Raw genomic sequence first — 7,863 nt, forward strand, 5'->3', positions numbered from 1 at the left:
GAGTGCACGAGCCAGGAGTAACGCCTGTGCGTTGCCAGGTATGACCCAGAAAGCAAAAAAATAAGTAAATAAACCATAATTCCTAACATTCTTTGTAATGCTCTACTGTCACATATTCTGCCCCCCGAGGCCACACTGCCTTTGAGAAATGCTATACAGGAGGTAACATTTCAGGGTGAATGTTTAATCCTGAAGCAGAAAATAAATGGCAGAGAGCAGGTAAACCAGACAGCTCCCAGGAAATACCTTGTATCATTTCTCAGAGAGCTGGCAGTGTATGGCCTTAGTAGACAGGAGTGGAGTGACACGTGTTAGAAGAACATAGAACTGTAACTTAGAAACCACTTATCCTATACCCAGGCAATCATTTTGTTACTATGGATCCAGATTCAATATCCAGGTTCCAGATGTTTAAGCTTGTGCTGTGCTGTGGTCACTGGGGCACACTCCTTTTATCTGCACCTATTGAATTCATGATTTTCTTTCAGCAGGTCTAGCTATGGCCTACCACATACACATACATGTTTCACCTTTGTTTGTGAACACTTTTATCCCCTCAGAGCTATCAGCTCCCCAAGATAAGAATCTGGTCTGGTTTCAATCATCTGTCTTTCATGGCATATTAAAAAAATTTATGTTTTCTGGGCCAGGGTGATAGTATAGCTGGTATGGCATTTGCCTTCAACTTGGCTGACTGGGTTCAATCCCTGTTCCCTGAGCCCAGCAGAAGTGAGTGCAGAGCTAGTAGCAAGCCATGAGCACCTCTATCTGTGGCCCAAACAGAAAATAAATGTTTAAAAATAAGTGCTTAAAAAAATGGTTTCTTTGTAATTATAGATAGTAGATATTAAGTAAACACTTAAGAACTAGTTGTGAACTCAGTTTTTCTGGGTCAGGAAAAGGGAGAAGGGGCTGGAGAGATAGTACAACAAGTAAGGCATTTGCCTTGCATGTAGCCAACTTGGGTTCAATCCTTGGCATCCCGTATATCCTCCTAAATACCACCAGGAGTAATTCCTGAGTGCAAAGCCAGGTGTTATCCACCAGATGTGCCCCCCACCACCACCACCACCACCATCACCAAAAAAAAAGAAAAAGAAATGTTACCTCTGGCTCACAGAAATTTTTGGCAAAGTTAGTCCACTAATACCTTCCCAGGTTGGGATTCTAAAAGGCATGGTGAAAGAGGTACAAGCTCAACTCTGCACAAGCTCAGCTCTGCACGTATGCAGTGACAGATCTTCAGGCACTAGCCCCTCTGTACTTAAACTTGTGGTCCACAGAGCCACAGACAAGGCCAAGGTTGTCAAAGTTCCCCCTCCCTGAATCATTTGGCTGCTACATCATCTGGCTGCTACATTGTTGCTTGGCTGAGCAAGATGCTACATCTTTCTTTGTTTCTGTCTCCGTTGACAGCCCTTATTGCTCTGGTTTTCCAGCATGCAGATATAAAAGTTAATGCTGAGTTACAGTTTCTTGCTGAGTTACTATGCAGACCCCTCTTTTTTCAATCCTTGGTCCAGAAAGCTGCTTGCATCTCTTGACATTAAATCAAGTCCCATGTATATAACATATATAGATTCTTCCTTTGAGGTTGGCAGCAAAGTGGCAGAATTTAAAGCAGGTCCTGGGAGCCAGAGAGCTAGTTCAGTGGGCTGAGTGTGTGCTTTGCAGTCAGTCAGGAAACCCAGATTTAATGCCCAGGAGCACATTTGACCCCCTAACAACTGCCAGAAGCACCAAACCAGGAATAATTACTGGTGGGTAGGACCCCTAAAACTATATATACACTTAGGGCTGGAGTGATAGCACAGCAGGTAGGGTGTTTGCCTTGCACACGGCTGACCCAGGTTTTATTTCCCAGCATCCTGTATGGTCCCCTGAGTACCACCAGGAGTGATTCCTGAGTACAGAGCCAGGAGTAACCTCTGTGCACTGCCAGGTGTGAACCAAAAAACAAACAAAAACCTATATATACACTAAATGAATAATGAATGAATAAACTGTATAAACATAGGCAGAGCAAAGCTACTTAGGGTGTATGGAATGGCTCAGTGGCAGCTGCAAGCTTGGAAGTATGAAACCAAGAGTTTGATCCCAAATGTCACCTGCTTGTACCAAGTGCTGTCCTGGCAGCTCTGCTGGGTGGGACCCCGGCACCTTGACAGAGTATGCCTGAGCTCCTGAGCACTGGAGCCAGGTCTGCATAAGCACCATGCTTCAAAAGCAGAGGAGCCTCTTCGAGGGCCCAGAAACAACCCCCTGGGAATCTGTTAGTGTTATTACCAGATGGTGTGTGAGCACCACATCTGAGAGAGTGACCTCTGCTAGCATGTGTGCAAATACTCCTGAAGTGGCCAACTCCTGACAAACACCACCAGTGAGTGTACAAGCACCACAACTGGTGTGGTGACCCCAGTCACAGTTACTGCTGAAAGAGAGGGAGCAAGGGAAGGACTTATACCCAGGGGCAGGAGTCAGTGCAGGGCCTATAGCGCTTGCCATGCATATGGCCTACCCTGGCTCTCTACCCAGCATCCTATGGCCCTGAACACCACTGGGAGTGACCCCTGCAGTCAGTAGAAGGCCCTGAGCACTGCTGGTGTGGCACCAAAAAATCAAGAAAAACGTAGTTAGGCCCAGTATCAAAACATTAGGAACAGGCTTGTTTGTAACCAAACCCTTTGCTTTTAAATAGTTTTTACTTTACCAAAAATAATACAAGTTATATTATTTCAGTTCTACTTTGTGGCAGGGAATGGGGTTCAGGATGGAAACACCCTAAATATGTTGGTAGGAAGGTGTAATGATAGTGGGATTGGTGTTTGAATAGTAAATGTAATCAAATATTGTGAACTACTTTAAAATAAAATTTTTAAAATATAATACAAGATTACATTTATTGCAAACAGTTACATTATCAAAAGTCAATTATTCTAAAGGCAAAATTGAAACACAAGTACATGGAAACACACAGATACATAGCAGATAGTCTGTTCAATTTTGTTTTATAGATTGTTTTATAGGTTTTATAGATTTTACAGGTTTTATGGTTTTTGTGCTGTTTATACAACAGCACAAAACACAGTTCTATGGTTTTTTGTTTCCTCACCTAGGAAATTCAACTCCCAAACAGCCAAATTCATTCAAATAATCAACAGGCTTACAGGGCTCTACACAACAAGTCAACAAATTCACTGGCGTGCAGTTTCAAAGACAGTGGTTGAGTCAGCTAATCATCCAGTCTAAAACTGTCAGGGCAAAGCCAGCAACAGACCAAACAAGAATTCAGAGCTCTCCGGATCCCACCAGAAACCAGAGGCTGAGTGGGCATTCAGTCACGCAGCAAAAGCTAGTCATCTTTCCTATTGCCTTTGTGTGCTAGGGCACCTCTAGCCCCATCCTTCTGAGACCAGTAGTCAATGAAGGACAAGCACTTCACATGAGCTTATTCACCAGGATCAGAGCTGAGGCTGGGGGCAGGGGGCGGGGGGAGGGGGGGAAGGGGGGGCGGACACTGAGACACAACATATAGGGCATTACTCACCCCATAGATACATTATTATCTAAACAGTTTCCCTTTGTGAAGAATGAAGATACACTGAATATGGAGGGGGTAGCTGGGTCTCACCTGGAGACTAAAGTGTCCAGGTGTCATCTTCACTAGGGGTGGATATATTGTGTGGGGAGAAAGGGGCCAGGGCCACACCCCAAGGTGCTCGGGCTGTGCCCTTCCTCCTATACTCTCTGGTCCTGGAACAACAAACAGATTAGCAGGGCTCCCAGTCCCCTTGTGGTGGACATTTTTTTTAATCAATTTTAATTTTTTTTTAAATTTTTGGTTTTTTTGCCACACCAGCAATGTTTAGGGGTTACTGCTAGCTCTACACTCAGGAATTACTCCTGGAAGTGCTCAGGGAAGTATATGGGATGCTGGGGATCAAACCCAGGTCAGCCACATGCAAGGCAAGTGCCGTCGCCACTGTCCTATCACTCTGGCCTCATCCAAAACAAAGAGGACCCACCAGTCAGGGCATCAGGGAGCCAAAAATGGGCGTTTGCAAGGGAAGGATTTTATTGACTTACGGAGTTCAGTGAAAACAGGAGCAGTGCTCAAATCTATCTCCCCATCCTTGCCCCCTCCACCCTCCACCCACCACACCCTGCATTTTTATTTATACAGGTAAAGGGAAAAACTTAACATTTCTTTCTTGGGGCCAGAGTCATAGTATAGTGGGTAGGGTACTTGCCTTGCACGCAGCCTATCTAAGTTTGATCCCTGGCATCCCATATGGTCTCCTGAGCCCACCAGGAGTGACCCCTGTGCACAGAGGCAGGAATAAGCCCTGAGCACCATCAAGTGTGGCCCCAAAACACACCCCTCACAATTTTTCATTTTTTGTCTTTCTTGAAAAAGAGGACGTGAACTTGAGACAATCAGTATGGACCTTGAGGAAAACTGGAAGGTCTAAAAACAGGACAATAATGTGCCTTCTGTGTTTTCCTTCCAAAAATTGATTTATAACGGGTCTGAGATTCCTGTAGCTGTTCTGAAGTGTAAAAGGCAAGGCAAGTGGGGAAGGGTGGAAAACCTTGAATTTTTGTTTGTTCTTCCTTTCCGAAGAATCTGTGGAACTTTTTTTTTTTATTTTTGGGTCACACCTGGCGATGCACAGAGGTTACTCCTGGCTCAGGCACTCAGGAATTACTCCTGGTGGTGCTTGGGGAACCATATGGGATGCTGGGAATCGAACCCGGGTCAGCCACATGCAAAGCAAACCCCCTGCTGTGCTATAGCTGCAGCCCCGAATCTGTGGAACTTATTTACTGCCTCTGACAAGGAGTTTCTGCAGAAATAAGTATGACTTATAATTTTTGTCTCACCCAACTTATTGTCATATCCCTGACCTTTTAAGGTCATTATTTTATTTACATTTTAACTTTAGACCAGAAGGGTTCAGTCATAGTTCTGTCCTTATATTACAATGTGTTGCAGTGGCAGCTGTTGTTTGTTGTTTTAATTTGGTTTGCTTTTGCAGCCACACCTGGCAGTGCTGGGGCTGGAGATAATATGCCCCAGACAGGGGTCAAGCTCCAGAGGTGCTTGGGGGCCCCATTCGGTGTTGGTACTGCAGCCTGCATCAGCAAGCAAAGCAATGCATTCCAGCCCTTGAACCAGCTCCCCAGCCCAGCTGCAGTGATGGTTAACAGTTATTTTTCAACATAATAAAGGAAATTAAGAGCCCAAACAATATTGAGTTCTCAAATAACTGCCAATACTAGGAGGAAAGGGAAACAAAACAAAAATGGCTTTCTCTTTGCTGGATTTTGCTTTTTTATTTCAAAGAACAGTGACTTCTTCCTGTATCACATTCACTGAAGTCAGTCACATGTTGATCTGTGGCAGAAAAGAGTCCGGGATATTAATACACTTAGTGGGTTAATGGAATATCCTGGGTAATATCAAATTCTGTTGCCACGAAGAAGAAATTGTGAATGTAAGTTAGACAGCTGGCATAGTACCATTTGCCTCATGTACTATGAAGCACAGTAGTTCTCCTATGCCTTAATTCTAAAAATCACATTTTTTTTGCTTTTGTTATCAACTTTATCCATTGCCTCTTCCTTCTTTCTCATAAGTTGTATCCCATAAAACATTTCTCCATTAAACTTTGCATCAAGGGGCTGGATCAATAGCACAGCGGGTAGGGCGTTTGCCTTGCACGCGGTGGACCCGGGTTCGATTCCCAGCTTCCTATATGGTCCCCTGAGCACCGCCAGGAGTAATTCCTGAGTGCAAAGCCAGGAGTAACCCCTGCGCATCGCCGGGTGTGACCCAAAAAGCAAAAAAAAAAAAAAAAAAAAAAAAAAAACCCACTTTGCATCAAACAGCTATCCCCCATCATGGTAAGTAATGCTCAAATGTTGCAGATATTTTTGATAGTAATCTGAATTTGTTGGCACCCCTGAGTTGCATTCTCAACTCTCACAGGATCTTTATATTTGGAGTTGGGCTCCAAATGAAGGAGTACATATAACTCAGTATTGCTGGTGTTCAGTTCTCTGATGGCATTGACCCAAAAGGTTTTCCTTGAATGACATTGGGCACTGATTGCATGGAATTCTTTACATAACATTAAGCAGAAGTCAGTGTTTCCCAGATTCTCCTAAGACTTGTCATCAGGTCTCGCAGGCCTCTCAGCTCAGCTCTCCTAACAACACCAGCCTTTCCCTTCTGCCCCTGGGCCTCTGCATGTCTCTGGGCTGACTGTGCTCAAGTCTCTTGACCTTGCCCATGTTTGGACCCTTCTCGCTGCTAGACTATAGATACTCTGCTCTTTGTAGCTCAGAATACAAAACTTGTACCACCTCAGACTTTTGTCACCACTCTCCCTTCTGCCTGATGGCACCTCCCCTTCCCCCACCTCCTCCCCAGCTTCCGAGGTGATCCTTCAGATCTCAACTAACCCCTGTAGGCAAGAGACCTTGCCCTTTACCCTCCTTTCTAACGTAACCCCCACCCCCATCCACCTCCCCCAGCCAGTGTTATTCTTAAAAATTATATTCCACCTCTAGAACTCTTGAAGTTCAGTTTTCAGTGCCTCTCTGACCTACCAGGACCATAGAGCTAAGTGAAGTGAGAGCTTCTCTTTTATTCCTTGTCTTCAGTACTAGAACTTAGTGGGTAATTGATGAATGTTTACTCACGGAAGAGATCACTGAAGGTCAGCTTTCTGCCTAGGAGAGACATCCTGATGCTGATCTCAGAGGACATGCTCCCCCCGCCCCCAACCATCTCCCTACTCCTTCCCTCCACCACTTTATATGTATTTTTTGGCTATACTCAGAGATGTCCAAGGCTTACTCCTGGCTCCGTCCTCAGAGATGACTCCTGGCAGGACTATGGGGACTGTATGGGATGCCGGGGATCAATTTCAGGTTGGCCATGTGCAATGCTGGTGCTCTATATGCTATACTATCACTCTGCCCCCACTCCCTTTCCTACTTAATTGAACTATCTCTCTTCTGGTGCCCTATAGTACCCTCCTTATAATAGCATTGATTACAGCTATTGCGATTCTCGATGACATCTCCATATCCCCATCAGACACAAATTGGGCAGAGTTAAATTTCATCATCTCTGACTCAGATGCCAGGCTTTACCAGGACCTGGTGGCACTTCTTTTTTTTTTTTTTTTTACAAATCAAAACATGGCAGAGCCTGGCAAGCTACCCGTGTTGTGTTCGATATGCCAAACACAGTAACAACAAAGTCTCCAATGGAGACGTTACTGGGCCCGCTCAAGCAAATCGATGAACAATGGGAGGACAGTGACAGTGACAAATCAGAAAGAGAGACCCAGGCCCTCAGCTTGATGTTTAGCAGTGAGCTAGAATTCATCTCCCCTCTTGCCTTCAGTGGGTCCCAGCTATACAACTGTCCATACTAGTAGTTCTGGTAAATAATAATGGACAATTCATTGAGGGAATGAATTTCCTCTGTCTCTGCAAAATTTTCTTAAAGTCAAAGAAACTAAGGTATAGTAAAAGATGAGATTAGAAGTTATAGATACAGGGGCTGGAGAGAAAATGCAGTGGGTGAGGTGCTTGCTTTGCACGTGGCTGGCCCTGGTTGATCTCTGGCATCCTATGTGGTCCCTTAAGCACTGCCAGGAGTGACTTCTGAGCAAAAAAGCCAGGAGTAACCCCAGAGTATCACCAGGTTTGGCCTCCAGACCTGCCCAAAAGTAAGATAGAAAATATGGATGTAAGCTCATACCACATTCAGTGATAGAGCAGTTGCCTTGCATGTGTGAGGCCCGGGGTTTGATCTCCCACACCACCTTCTTATCTGTTGGTATG

The sequence above is a fragment of the Sorex fumeus genome, unplaced genomic scaffold (genome assembly GCF_029834395.1).
Source record: "Sorex fumeus unplaced genomic scaffold, SorFum_2.1 ptg000037l, whole genome shotgun sequence".
Taxonomy (NCBI): Eukaryota; Metazoa; Chordata; class Mammalia; order Eulipotyphla; family Soricidae; genus Sorex; species Sorex fumeus.